At 34.7% G+C, this 15,771-nt stretch overlaps 2 protein-coding genes across 2 annotated transcripts in view; one reads left to right on the top strand and one right to left on the bottom strand.

The window, feature by feature from the left end:
- Positions 1-15,771, top strand: part of CHRM5 (cholinergic receptor muscarinic 5) — a 96,072-nt gene that overhangs the window by 20,715 nt on the left and 59,586 nt on the right. The window lies entirely within an intron of this gene.
- The window catches only part of AVEN (apoptosis and caspase activation inhibitor), a 207,206-nt gene that overhangs the window by 153,854 nt on the left and 37,581 nt on the right, over positions 1-15,771 (bottom strand). The gene's annotated exons all lie outside the window — the stretch shown is intronic.

The raw sequence follows: 15,771 nt of genomic DNA, 5'->3' as shown, positions 1-15,771 counted from the left end.
ATCAGGGACAATGTGACTGGACAAATGCACTAATAATTCCATGTTGTCCCATGACACAAACAAGAATAATATTACATAATAACATAAGGCAGAGAGATGGTGAAATAGTATGTGTTTGATATGGGAAAAAATACCTCATTCAAAAATCTCAATGTGTTGTTGTCCCTCAACTCTCTCATTAGAAATTCACTCCTTTTGACTACTACTTTTTGTAGGTCCTCTGTTAAAATGAAAATGGCACTGAGTGGAGTAATACATTGTCAGCTATTATCTTACCAAGGATTGGTTTAGTACTTCCATTTTTCTCCAGTTATCACAAATTTGCCCGGTATATATTTTGTATATAAATATAGTTGTGTATGTAGAAACATAACTCCTCAAAACATAAGCTTCTGAACAGTGGAGACAATTTTTGCCTTTTTTTGTATACCTAGCACTTCACAGTGCCTGGAACCTAGTAATGGTTCATTTACTAAATGACTATTGAGCTAGTAGCTAAGATCTGGAAAATGGAACAAGTAAATTAGAAAAGGACGGGATAAATGGAGCCATCTTTAAAAAGGCAGCCCTCAGTAGGAATGTGTCTAGGGAAATGAGAAGAAAAAGCTCAAGTTAGAAGAGGAGCAATGAAAGAGGAGCAGATGGAAAACAATAACTTACACAGAGTGAGCATGTAATAAATGTTTTTAAAAACTAAACTACTTCAAAATTTTGTGAACCCTGCTCCTACCTTATCTTCAACGGTAAAAGAATCAATCACAAAATCACCAGTTATTCATTAAAAGAAATATAATCAATGAGATAACATGAAGGAAACACTTTGAACTCTTAGAAGACTATAACAATAAGAGGACCATTACTATTATTTGACATTCAGAAGATTAGATTATGTGTTCAGTCAATTAAACATCTATATAGAGAGAAGCAAAAGTAATTCATTAAAAACATCACTATCTTTATACATTAAACTAAAATAAAACTGGTGAGGAGTTTGGGATGTGGCATTGATAATATCAAATAATTGATAATGTCATTCCTTTCTTGATTTTTTTTCTAGCTAGAATCAATAAAATCTAATGGATATTGCACTGAGTCAAAGGCTTTTTTAAAGATCCAAGAATGAAAGGGGAAGGGGACTAAACAACTCTCTGAGAGTAAAATATACTTCTCATACACTTCTTTTTGCATGCGAATTCTTGTTTGTGATGAGTTCAAATGTCCAAATGGATCCTAGTCTTATCTGTAATAGTCAAATGGCAAGGAGGAAACTTCCATGGGCTCAATTAAACTAAAGAAAGACATCAAACAACCTAATCTAACAGAGGAATTGAAGAGATAAAAGTCTCTTTAAAGTGAACCTTCTCAGAATCAAAATATGATTTTTTAAAAATAGTCCTGAAACCAGCACATGCTTAAGTGATACATATGATTTCTTCAGGAATTTCAGTTACCTATAGATTAGTGAACTCTTTATAAGTATATATATAGGAATACCTAAGGGTCCCTGAAGGACTTTCATATTATTTCATAATTTAATTTCTAATATAGTACATATCAACATATAACATAGATAAATAAAATTTCTTTGGGGTCCTCAATAATTTTAAGAGCATAAAGGGAGATCCTGAGATCCCAAAATTGGAGAACCACTGCCCTAGACCATACTCAACATCAAATGATAAAACAAAATCATCAAAAATTAGATCATCCAATTCTGATGGACATGGCTCTCTTCATCAATGAGATGATTCAAACCAGTTCCAATTGTTCAATGATGAAAAGAGCCATTTATACCCAGAGAGAGGATGGTAGGAACTGAGTGTGGTTCACAACATAGCATTTTCACTCTTTTTGTTGTTGTTTTCTTGAATTTTATTTTGCTTCATTTTTTTCTTGTGCAGCAAGATAATTGTATAAATATGTATACATATTTTGGATTTACCATATATTTCTACCATGTTTAACATATTTTAGACTACTTGCCATCTAGGGGAGGGCTTGGGGGAAAAGGGGAAATTGGAACACAGGGTTTTGCAAGGGCTAATGTTGAAGGAATTGTCCACGCATATGTTTTAAAAAATACAAAGCTTTAATTAAAAAAAAACAAAACAAAACAAAACTAAATCATCTTATCAACCCAGAACTGAACACTGAACTGGGGAGAGATGGAAGACAGTTGAAGATATTCTCAGGAAAAGATATTCTATGCTGAAATAACCACAATTAACTATAAGCGTTGGAGGGGAGAAGGCAAGAGTAGTAGAAATGCTTTTAGAACTGAAGCACAATATCAATAGTCAGAGTCTCCTGGGCCACAATAGAAAAAGAGTGGGAGGGGGGGAGAGGGGAGGAAGGGAGGGAGGGAGGGAGGGAGGGAGAGAGAGAGAGAGAGAGAGAGAGAGAGAGAGAGAAGAAAGAGAAGAGAGAGAGAGAAGAAGGGAGGGTGGTACAAGGGCTGGGAGAGTGAATGGGATAAGGGAAGAGAATCTTTTCAATAAAAGGCATAAAACAGAAGGTAAAAAATAGAAGTGTAAGATACAAACAACATCTTTTTATAGTTGAAGCATGGGAAAAGATTTCCAAATCACAGATTGGCCTCTTAAGCCTTACACTGGGAGAGTGATCACTACCAAGAGTATCACCATTAAAGATAATAGTACTATGACAAAAAACTTCTAAGATATTGATCTTTCCAAAAGTATCTTAACCAAAAATTATATAGCCAAATACTTGAAGATATATAAACCATATCACATTTTATATATAAAGCTCTATCAAAAAAGTAGATTGGAAATTACTTTTAATAACAGGAAATTAACAAAAACTAATACTATAATAAAAGAAAAATTACAAATGGTTTGTTCTCACACATGGGAGGCACTAAAACATCTTTTTAAGTTAATGAACTACCAGTTTATTGTCATTTATAACCAAGTTTATCACCATTAGCTAACATTTACTGAACACCTACCATATACAAGGCAATGTGTCAAATAAGTGGATATAAAAAAAGATAAAACATAGTATATACCTGCTCTTTAAAGCAGAAGTTCTTAACCTGGGATTCATGAATTTGTCTGGATTTTTTTTAACACAGAAAACTATATTACAATATAATTAATTTCCTTTTTTAATTCCATTTTACTTCATGCATTTAAAAAGATTATTCTACAAAGGAGTCCAGTGGCTTTGCCACATTACCAACATGATCTATGACCCAAAAAACAGTAAAAAAAAAAAAAAATCCCTGTCTTAAAGTTTGCCATTCACTCAAGGAAATGGTGTAAATATCTAAGAAAATAAGATAAATAATAAAATAAAATAACATACTTTGGTTAACTTAAATAAGTTAATTAATGTTTCCCATATTAATTTGGTTACAAAATTATTTGGCCTATGAAATATATATATTTCAGAAAAACCAAATGCTAGTATGAAACATCCCCCCCCCAAGAGAAAGGGGAAAGAGTCCAAGGAAATCATAAAGTACAAGTTGAGAAAATGTAAGCAAATATGTCTATTCTCCAAAATTATTACACTTAATTTTTTTTGTCCATATATCAGCATTCATGAAAGAAATTTCCTACAAGGAATTCTGTGTGCCAGTAAAATCATAGCTCTAGTCTAAAAAATTCATAAATAATCCAACACTATCATCAAAATTCTCTCACAGAGTTGCAATTTACATTCTGCAGAACATCAGGGTTTTGAAAAATAACATTTTGGAAAATGTTGGAAGAGCAAGTAAGTACTATTGAAAATAATAGGAGACAAGGTGGTACAGTAGACAATGAAAGACCTTTGTCCTGGAATGGACTGTTACTTAGGTATTTAAACAAGTCATGTTGTCTCTCTCGGACTCATTTCTTCTGTAATATGAGGAGTTGGACAAGATAATGGCTGTGACTGTTAACAACCATGGCCTCACAGAACAATGAACTGAAGTGCTTGGTAGGACATGAGGAGGTGGTTTTCAAGGAAGGAAAAGATTTAATTACAGCAAAAGAAGAGGAAGTATAAAAATGTATTCAACACTGCAGGAACAATGACCAAGCTAGTCTAATTTTTCTGCCAGTGACTTTCCAGAAGACTCTACCTATTGATATTGTGCTCCAGTCCTTAAAGTATGTCTACTACTCTTACCTCCTCCCCTCCAATGCTTGTAGTTAATTGTGGTTATTTCAATACAGAATATCTTTTCCTGAGAATATCGTCAACTATTCTCCATCTCTCTCTAGTTCAGTGTTAAATTCTGGGTTGACGAGATGATTTAATTTTTGATGATTTTATTTTGTCACTTGATATTGAGTGTGGTCTAGAGAAGTGATTCTCCAATTTGGGGTCTTAGGATCCTTCTTTAATTTTTTTTTTTAATTGATTCTAGCTAGGAAAAAAAATCAATTAAGAGAGAGAAAAGGGAGATAAAGTCCAGAAAAATAAAGACCAGACTATAGAGGGCTGAAATGCTAGTCTAAAGGAATCTGATGTAAACATAGTTTCTTTTCTAAGTTCACAGTCTATTAGGTTTATAGACTTAAAGCTCAAGAGACTTTAAAAGATTTTAATTGATTCTAGCTAGGAAAAAAAATCAATTAAGAGAGAGAAAAGGGAGATAAAGTCCAGAAAAATAAAGACCAGACTATAGAGGGCTGAAATGCTAGTCTAAAGGAATCTGATGTAAACATAGTTTCTTTTCTAAGTTCACAGTCTATTAGGTTTATAGACTTAAAGCTCAAGAGACTTTAAAAGATACATAGTCTGATTCTCTTACTATACCAGTGAAGAGAATAAAGTCTGGAGAGGCTAAATGACTTGTCAGGATTGCCATGGGGAAGGGAAAAGGGTTTGAATTTGAACACAGGTCCTTCTACTCCAAATTCAGTAACCTTGCCATTGTAACACAATGCTTCTTAAATTTTAACAAAGCATATATTAAAATGTATGAATTTAATGAAAGAACAATTAGATGGATTAAGAACCAATTGAATGCCTGGACTTAAAAAGTAGTGATTAATGATTTGATATCAATTTAGGAAGAAGTCTCCAATGGAGTATCACAAGGATCTGTTCTTGGTTCTGTGGGTTTGTTTGTTTTTTTAACATTTTGATCCATGATAAAATTTTCAAATGACACAAAGCTGGGTAGGATGTCAAACTAGCTACCTGAAAATATTAGATTACAAGCCAAAAATACTGGGTCAATTAATCTTACATTTGGGTGAGGACACAACTGTACAAGTACATAGGAAAAGCAGAGTGAAAAAAAAATTTGTTTCAAAAATATCTGGCAGTTGTAGTAGACTGCAAATTCAATATAAATTAACAATATAAGGCAGAGAAAAATAGCTAATGTCATTTGGGCCTGCATGAAAAGAAACAAAATTTTAGAGATAAGATCCCATTGCAATTTGTCCTGTTCAGACCAGATACAGAATGTTATGTTTAATTCTGGATGCAACTTTTTTTAAAGTATTTTAACATATGGGTTTTGGGGAGTTTGGGGGTTTTTTGTTGTTTTTTTAGCATTTTTAAATATTTTGCTTTTCCTATTTACACGTAAAACTTTTTTTTTACATTTGTTAAAAAAAAAAAAAAAAAAAAAAAACTCCGAGTCCCAGATCTTCTCCCTTATCCCTCCCTATCCTATCCCCAATTGAGAAAGCACATGTGAATCTATTCCAAACATTTCTATAAAAATACTGTTGGGAAAGAAAATATGGATTTCCCCCCCCCAAAAAAAAAACCCTCAAGAAAAATAAAGTTTAAAAAAAGTATGTTTTAATCTGCATTCAGACACAATCATATCTCTGGATAGGGATAGCATTTTTCATCATAAGACCTGCAGAGTAAGTTTGGATCATTGTATTGCTGAGAATAGTAAAGTCATTCACAGCTTTTCATCCCACCACATTGCTATTACTTTGTACACAATACTTTTCATTTTACATGAACTCATAGAAGACTTTCAAGGTTATACTGAGAGGATCATGCTAATCATTTCTTATAGAACAATAGTATTCCAGTAGTTTCCCAGAATCACATACCAAAATGTATTCATCCATTCCACAATTGATGGTTATAACCTCAATTTCCAATTCTTTGCCCTGAAAAAAAGAGCTGCTATAAATATTTTTGAATATATAGACCTTTTCCTTTAAAAAAAAATCTCTTTGGGGATACATGCCTAATGGTGGTATTGTTAGTTATACATGATTTTATAGCCCTTTGAGTATAGGTCATATCTTTTGATCATTTATCTATTGGGGAATGGCTTTTTTTTTTTAAATAAATTTGATTCAGTTCCCTACACACTTGAGAAATGAAGCCTTCATCAGAGAAATTTGCTTCAAAATTCTTTTCACAAAAATTACTTTTCACAATTCTTTTCCTGCCTATTTATTCTATTCTCTCAATTTTCACCCTGTCCCTCCTCAAAAGTATTGTGCTTCTCATCAGCATCTTCCCCAATTCACCCTCTTTACTATGACCCTTTCCCTATTCTCATATCCCCTTTCCCTCCTATTTTCCTGCAAGGTAAGATAGACTTCTGTTGGAATCTTTACAAACTGTTAAGTCATTAGAGTTGACAGAGACAATAATTATCTAATTTAGCATGGTTCAGTATCACTGATCTAATCTTACAAGATGTTTTGGGCCAGAACCTGAAACAAGGTACTAAGTAGAACTAATTGATACAATGCTTGTGTTCACACCTTTACTCATTGGAGTTCATACATTTGGGAGATTTCAGAGTTTAGTATGAGATATCTGAATTCACACCTCCCTTGAAGCTCTTAGGGCCAGAGAGCACGCTGGGAGATAGCCCACAATCCCACTCTCTCATATATAAAAAACAGACAGAGCTCTCCAAGAGAGTTCAGCTAAATTAGATTGAGAGGGAAGCGTCAAGTGAGTTCAACCAGAAGCCCTCTCTCAGAAGAGAGTTACTTCGGAACATTGACTGGGGTCAGAGAGAAGCACTCTGGCAGGAAGCCCACAAGCCCTCTCTCAGAGGCAAGACAGATTCACCTTTGTGTTGGCTGGGCTGAAGGACAAACCTTTGGATTTGCAGACATTCGGAGGGAGCTCTTGGAATCAAGCAGAGAGATAGGCCTTTAAGCTAACCGGGCTATATTGGAGACAATAAAAGATCTGATTATCACCTAGCTGCATTTGGGGTAATTATTGATCTGAACTGATACTAAGGCTGCCACCAGAAAATCTCCCCAAGATTTTTCTCTCTCCCAGAAAGAATGATAATTATTTTAAAGAAGAAAAACACCACAGATTTCTTTCCCATATTGAATGTGTATGTTATTTCCTCTTTAAGCCAATTCTAATGAAAGTAAGGTTCACTCATTCCCTCTTTCCTTCCCTTTTTCCCCTCCACTGAAAAAGCTTTTTCTTCCCTTTTATGGCAGATAATTTTATATCATTCTATTTCTTTCCTTCCCTTTCTCCAAGTACATTCTTCTCTCCTCTATTAATTCTATTTTTTTTTTAGATTTTATGCCTTCCTATTGAATTCACAACTGTGCCCTCTATTAAAATATAGTCCTTCTAAATGCCTTAATAATGAGAAATAATGAGTTACAAGAATGAGATGAGTTACAATAACCATCCTCCCATGTAGGAATGTAAACATACCTTATTAATCCCCTAATAATATCACTTTCCTGATTACCTCCTTATATTTCTCCTGAGTCTTGTATTTGAAAATCAAAATTTCTATTTAGCTCTAGTCTTAAAATAGTACCTCTTGTCCATTTGGCCAATTTTGCTTTTCAGGCATTCTTCTCCTCATTAGCTTTTCATTTACTTTGGCATCATTCTCATTTCTCTTGCCAATTTTCCTTTTATCTCACTTACTTGATTTTCAAACTCCCTTTTGAACTCTTCCATGGCCTGAACCCAATTCTTCTGCTTCTTCTTGCAGGCTTTGGATGTAGGAATCTTGATTTTGTTTTCTTCTTCTGAATGTTTTGATCTTCCTTATCACCATATTAACTTTCTATGATCAGAATCTTTTTTTGTTGTTTGCTCATTTTCCCAACCTATTACTTGGCTTTTAATTCTTTGTTAAAGTAGGGCTGTTTCCAGGATAAAAGGGTGCATTTTCCTAAGCTTCAGGGATTTTGTGCAACTGTTTTCAGAAATTCTTCTAGGTACCTATATTGTGAGTGAGCTCTGCAACCTGAATTTGAATATAAGCAAAGCAAAAAGAGTCCTGCCTCAATGCTAGCAAAGAGATCCCTAAAATGTCTCTTTCTGACCAGCTTTTTGGTCCTCTTATAACTTTGGGGACCTCCAGAAGCCACTGCTACTGCTGCCACAATTGGTTCAGTGGCTTCCAAAGCTTGTTCCTGGTTTGCTGGGGTTTCCTTCATAGCCTAGTGTGACAAACCTTTCCTTCCAAGTTCCACTTGTGGGCTGAGAGGTCTGCTGCTGCTATCACTGATTCAGAAGCATCAACACCTGCTCCTGATTTGCTGGGGCCAAGCATATGCTGAACTCCCACGCTGGTGCAACACACTTTCCTGTTGACTTTTAAGTTGTCTTCACCTGGAAAATTGCTTCACTCCATCTTTTTGTGGGTTCTGACACTAAAATTCACTGAGTCATTATTTAAAGGTATTTGGAGAGGTTTGGATGAGAGTTCAGGAAAGCTCCTGCCTCTATTCTGCTATCTTGGCTCCACCCCCAGGGTACCACATTTTTAAAAAGACATTGATGAGTGAGTGTTTTGAGTATAACAACCAGGATGGTGAAGGATCTTGAATCTATGCCGTACATGTAAAGTAACTAGAGATGCTTAGCCTAGAAAAGACTCAAAAAGAATTAACTGGATGCAAATATCTGCAGTTATATAATATGAAAGAGGAATAAGATTTGTTTTGCTTGACCCCAGAGGGAAGAACTAGGAACAAGGGATGGAAGTTACATGGAAAGACTTCTAACATTTATACTTATTCAAAAGTAGTACTTTTAGATATTAGTAGGAATCCCCCTTACGGAAAGTCTTCAGACACCGGCTGAATGACAATTAATTGGGTATGATGTAATAGGAATTATTTTTCCAGCATGTGTTGGACTAGATGGCCAATACAGTCTCTTCCAATTCTGAATTTCTGTGACTTTATTCTTTAAATAATAACAAACCACTGAAAGTTTTTTAAGCAGAGAGCTAATAGGTACAAGACTATATTTTAGTTTAATATTTTCAATCTGACAATAATAGGAATAATTTGAAGGGTTCACAGGGCCATAAATTTTTTTTAACTGAAAGAAATTTAAGACAACAGAGAAGAGAATGATGATAAAGAAAATGAGGAATTGTTTCAGGTTTGGGGTTTATGATGATGAAGGTCTATAACAGAAGGTAGCAATCAAAGTGAGGGGAAAGGGAAATAGTATGAAAGAGGAGTCAATAGGATTTTGTGATTAAACATGGATGGGGGGAATAAGGAGAAATAACTTGGAGTCAAAAATAATTCCAAAGCTTCAAATATGGATACCTAATGGAATTAATAAAAATGGGGAAATCTGAAGAAGAATTAGAAGGGAAGAAGGAAGGAAGGAAAGAAGGAAGGAAGGAAGGAAGAAAGGGGAGAAGGTAAAAAGGGAGGGAGGGAAACAGGGAAGATGAGAAGCAGGGAAGAAGGGAGGGAGGGAGAGAAGAAGGAGAGAGGGAGAGAAGAAGGAAGGAGAGAGGGAGAAAAGAGGAAGGAAGGGAGAGAGGGAGAAAGAAGGGAGGGAAGGAGAGAAGTAGGGAGAGAGGAAGGAAAGAAGGGAGAAAAAAAGGGAGGGAGGAAGAAGGAAGGGAGAGAGGGAGGGAAGGAGGGAGGAAGAAAGAAGGAATGGAGAGAGAGAGAGGAAGGGAGGAAGGGAAGGAGGAAGAATTGTCTACTATGTGACAAGCACCATGATAAGTTTCAATGAGCCTTAAATTTTGCTCATAGGTAGTATATGGCATTATCACGATAAGTAGTCAAACTTGTTAACAAATTTATTTATTACTTTTATTTTATTTATTTGTTTGTTTTTATTACTTTTTTATTTAAAAAGCATTTCCATGCTAATTAGTTTTACAATATTAATGTTAAAAGCTCCAACATCATCACAAGTCCTGACATATAAGAGTGCAGGCACAAATTGGAAGATTTTTTTTTTTAATTTGACCTAAATTACCAAAAAAAAAGCAATGTAGTTTAACTAGTGGGAAAAGCACTAGACTTCTCATCAAAAAACCTAGTTCAAAATCCAACTCTGCCCCTTATAAGCTGTGAGACCACAGGCAAATTATTTAAACATTTTGAGCCTCAGTTTTCTCATGTAAAGTATAGATAATAAAATTTGTAATATCTATCTCAGAGGGTTCTTGTAAAGAAAATTATGTAAAACTTAAAGCACTATACAAGTTTAAGTTACTATTAGTTATGTATATAATAGTTTAAATCATGAAAGTAAAAATTAAAAAAGTCATAAATATGAATAATAAACTACTTAATCCTCTTTACTCCAAGGTGAACTATTTACCATATCATGCTACTTCTCAGTAGACTATTTAATTTTTTTTATTAAAGCTTTTTATTTACAAAACATATGCATGGGTAATTTTTCAATACTGACCTTTGCAAAGCCTTCTGTTCCAAATTATCTCCTCCTTTCCCCCACCTCTTCCTCTAGATGGCAGGTAGTCCAATACATGTTTAGTATGTTGAAATATATGTTAAATCCAATATATATATACATATTTATACAGTTATCTTGCTGCATAAGAAAAATCAGATAAAGAAGGAAGGAAAAAACTGGGAAAGAAAACAAAATGCAAGCATACAACAACAGAAAGAGTGAGAATGCTCTATTGTGGTTCACACTCAGTTCCCATGGTCCTCTCTCTGGGTGTAGATGGCTCTCTTCATTACTGAACAACTGAAACTGGTTTGAATCATCTCATTGTTGAAGAGAGTCACATCTATCGGTAGACTATTTAAAGTAACCTATACTTTTAATGATGCCTGGGGCATAGAAAGGGAAAAGAAGAGAGGTGATCAAGCATTTGTTAAGTACTTACTAAGTACCAGACTGAGTTAAGTACTGAGTACATAAACACAAGCAAGACAGTTTCTACCCTAAAATGAGCTTAGAGAGTGGAGGCTAAAATGAGATAAAACCTTCAGGTTCCAATTCTTTGCCCCTACAAAGAGATGTTATATTTTTTGTACATATGGATCTTTTTCCTTTTTCTTTCATTTTTTTTTATTTTAAAAAATTTAAAATGTTTGAAAGGCTGAGATGAAACATTCCTAAAATGACACTCCTATAAAAGGAATCACCAATGAAGATGAGAGGGTGCCAGAGATAAGATTTCCCAGGATGCAGTTGCAACTTGCAGGTGGTAGATATGGAGATCTGGAGAAATGCAGGTGAGAGTTAGGTAAAGTACGGCTGGGTACTTTCCTTATTAAAAAAAATAATAATAATAAGCTGACATGCCAGAAAAATATTTGAACCAAGACCTGATTATGAGGCTCGCCCTCTACCCATCATGCCACATTGCCTCTCACATATGTCTTGGCCATATTATGCTGAATAAAATTTTATTGAACTATGAAAACTGTCAGGTAAAAATCTATGTTATTTTCAGGATTTAGACTTTCAATATTAAAATAAACAATTTCTCTAAGTAAAGATGATACCCATCCTAATAACCAATTCATTCACAGAAGAAAAAAAAAAAGGTTTAGGTTCCAAATAATTAGAAAATAAAACATAATTAAAACAGAGATTTAGCTATTCCTAAGTTTTCCCATTAGCATTAAATAACAGCAATACTACTCTATAAAGCACTTTTAATATTTATAAAGCTCTTTCCTCACAAGAACTCTGTGAGGGAGGTATATAAAGCATTATTATCCTACTTTTAAAGATCAGAATATAAAGTAGAATTAAGAAAAGGGATTTTTCCCAATCTACATAAATAACAACAAATGTTCATCCCTCATAATTCTATCTGATTAAAAAAAAAATAAAGCTTCAAAGTCAAAAAAGGCACAAAAACATTTCTATAAGAATTTCTGATAACTTTTGAGTGGTTCATTTTTATTTGTAATATTTATTCTTTGTTTAAGGCATTTTTTTTCTCACTAATAGTCAGAATAATCACTATTATCGGATTAGTCAAGATCTTTCACAGATCTTCTTAGGTTGAAGACAAAGAAACATACTAGCACTATACAATTCACAGTCAATCAATAAGCATTTATTAAAGCATCTGATAAGCTGAAGTACTTTGCTAAATACTGGGGAAACAAAAGCAAAAGATAGTTCCTGCCCTCGAGGAAGTCATCTAATGGGGAAATACCATGAAAACAATCACATACAAACAAGCTACATACAAGATAAATTGGAACTAATGATCAAAACAGATACTAGCATTAAGAGGGGGAAAGGCTTCTCTAAGGAAACCAGGGAAACCAGGAGGCAGAGATGAGGAGAAAGAACACTTCATGTCAGGTACAGCCAGGGAAAATGCCCAGAGCCAGGAGCTAGTTTCTTGTTCGAGGAACAGCAGTGTCACTAAATTGAAAAGTACTTGGGGGTAAGGAGAGACAGATGAAAAGACTGAAAAGGAGGAGGGAGGGCAGATCATAAAGGATTTTAAAGAACAAACAGGATTTTTTATACTTAATCCTGGAGATGATAGCATGACCTTGGAGTTTATCAAATGGGGAGATGATACAGTAAAATCTGTGCTTTAGGAAGATTAATTTGATAGTGTTGCCCTGGGCAAGTCACTTAACCCCAATTGTTTCAGGGAAAAAAAAACAAAAAAACATTAATTTGATAGCTGAGTAAAAGATGAGAAAGACCGAGATAGAGACACTAGCCAACTGGCTACTGAAAGAATCTTGGCTTGAGATGATAAAAGCCTATACCAGGGTGGCAGCAAAGTCAGAGGAAAAAAAGCAGAGATAAAGAACTAATTCCAAGGTAAAATCTACAGGATTTGACAACAGAAACTGTCCAGGATAACACTAGACAGCTACCCCCTTAGCTTATAAATCATTATCTTGTCTTCCTAAAGTTCATCCTTAGATTGCCCCTACCATCCATTATCTTCACTCCTAAAAACATGACTCTTGAACAAAGGTGGAGAAAATCTCAAAACCATGCTGACTAGGTTCACTATAAATTCATGCTATATAATTTTACAAGGCTCTCCTAAGGTAAGGAAACCCTTTTACACCTTCCCAACTAACTCTCTGTCCTATTTATAATGATAACTTGTGAAGTCCCAGACTAGTTCCCTGGAGGTCTCAGGATCAGCCAGAATCAGGATAAGCAAAAGTGCTTGGTCTTTAGGAGGAGGAGTGAAAGACATGGACAAAACTGCCAGGAGTTTTGCCAAGGATCTAGAGTTCAGAATCTCTACACTTTTCTCCTTCAATGAAGTCAGTCTGGCTTGTCTCACTCCACCCCCTAATGCCTCCTATGATTATCTATATACACCAAAAGAGCCAGCATGGAACAGTGAGAAGGGCCATTTTTCCAAGCATATGTTAATAGAGTGATTGTCTAATAGGTAATTAGCCTTAAGTGCTTGGCTGTCTGATTCAAGCACACCTTTTAAGAGTTTTAGTCCTTTATATCGGCTCTTTCAAATCTTTCCATAATTCCTCAAAGCTTCCACCACCACCATTCTCTCAGCTGAGGATCATACCTCATATTTTCCTTGAAAAATGTGAGGCCACAAATGTATTTAAAATATCCTGTGTACCAAGCCCCTTGTTGGGCTCTGGGCATCCAAAGACAAATACAAAATAGTTCCTGCCTTTCAGAAGCTTATACTTTATTGGGATTTTCAAACATGCACCCAGATAAATAAATGCAAAATATATAAAGAAGAAATACCAAAAAAAAAAAAAAAAAAAAAAAAAAAAAAAAAGAAAAAGAAGAAGAAGAAAAGAAAAAAAAAAAAAAGAAATAATAAACTCTTATAGCAATTTGAAAAAAAAAAAAAAAAGAAAAAGAAAAATTTGAGGCCACAGACTGAGACCTCCCTCTTCTCCCCCTTTCCTCATCCTAGACAGATGCCTTTGGCCACTCTTTCCTCCTTCATCCTTGTCTCACATGATATGATCTTTCTCTTTACCAAAGAAAACCTCTCTACAGGCACCAGTGATCCTATTCTATCCCATCTTCTCTGACAGATATCCCCCTCTATCATCTCCACCCTCAAATTTATTTTCAATTTCTCCTTGTCTACACCACAGCAACTAAATGAAGTTCATTCATTAATAATTTTCAACAACCAAAATATTCAAAATGAAATATAAATTTACCATTAGCAAACAAATCTCCAGAATCTCCACAGCATAATCCCCAAGAGACAACTTTTTGCACAGAAACTATTATCAAGCTTCATAAATATGTTTGTTCTATTTCTAACCCCATCAAAAGATTTAAAGTTAAATCAATATTCAGGTACAGCTCAATTTGCCTTCAAGGCAACACTAGACAGAGTAACCTAGTTGGCAATTAGAAAGGTTTCAAGGCAAACTATAAAAAACAGCCAAGATCCCAGGTCTTAGTGGGGGAAAATGTATTTCAACTCAGCTGAGCTGAGAGCCAATTAAAGACATTCTCTCTATGATGCCTGTTACACATGAAGAAACAGTGGGATTCTATCACCACATTAAACTTCATATCCCTCAGCTCTCCCCTCTCCCAACCACTTCTCAACCTCTTGCCTATCTTACAGTAATAGCCTCCTATTTGGTCTCCCTGCTTCCAATCTCTTCGTTCTCCAGTATTTTCCCAACATAATTATCAAAATAATATTCTAAGGCAGAAGTTCTGGCCAGTCACTTCCCAAGTCAGTTCTTTCTTGCCTACAAGTTAAATTACAAAAACTGACAGTAACTCAAAATTTTGGGGCCCACACAATCAGACTTCCACCTACCTTTTCAGCCTAATTTCATACTACTCCCTTTCACAAACTCTATGTTCCCATAACAATAGTCTCCCAAATAAAAAAAGTTCATTTCAAACTCTACATCCTCTTCCCTCCATATAAGAAATAGTCTGTCCATACCCCATAAATGAATCATCACCTTTGATTCTTCTTCTTCAAGATACATATAACACCATTAATATGCATATTCTTAGATAATCTATATAGTGCTCTGAGGTTCAAAAAGTGTTATGTATATATTACGTAATACTCAGACAATCCTGTTAAGTAGGTAATACAGGGATTATTATATAAATCTTACACATAAAAGAGAGCTAGATTCAGAAAGTTTGTGTTTTCCCAAGCTCAAACAGAACAATTGAGGCATATACTGAAATTGGGTTTTCCTGAATCCCAGCCCAGTCTACATCCTTCCTCTACACAACTTCTTTAGACATGAAGGGAAAGAGAGCATTTTACTGAGAGGTAGCACGGCATAGTAGAAAGTATATTGAACTTGTCAGAAAAATCCTAAATCAAATCCTGCTTTAAAAACTTACTATGTGACCCTGAGCAAATTACTTAACCTCTCCAAAAACCTCAGTTTCCTTATCTTTAAAATGGAAATAAGAACAGCATCTTCTTCATAAGTTAATATATATGTAAGGGAGGGATGGAAACCATACACTTTAATACCTTAACTAGGAGAGAACATATTTCAATCACTCAATCACTAGCTTTACAGTAAGAGTTCTCAACTTAGCGTCCATAAACATTTTTTGTAATATTTTGATAACCATTCAATATAACCCCTT

Source organism: Antechinus flavipes, chromosome 2 (assembly GCF_016432865.1).
Source record: "Antechinus flavipes isolate AdamAnt ecotype Samford, QLD, Australia chromosome 2, AdamAnt_v2, whole genome shotgun sequence".
NCBI classification, from domain to species: domain Eukaryota; kingdom Metazoa; phylum Chordata; class Mammalia; order Dasyuromorphia; family Dasyuridae; genus Antechinus; species Antechinus flavipes.
This window is presented reverse-complemented; position numbering and strand designations above follow the sequence as displayed.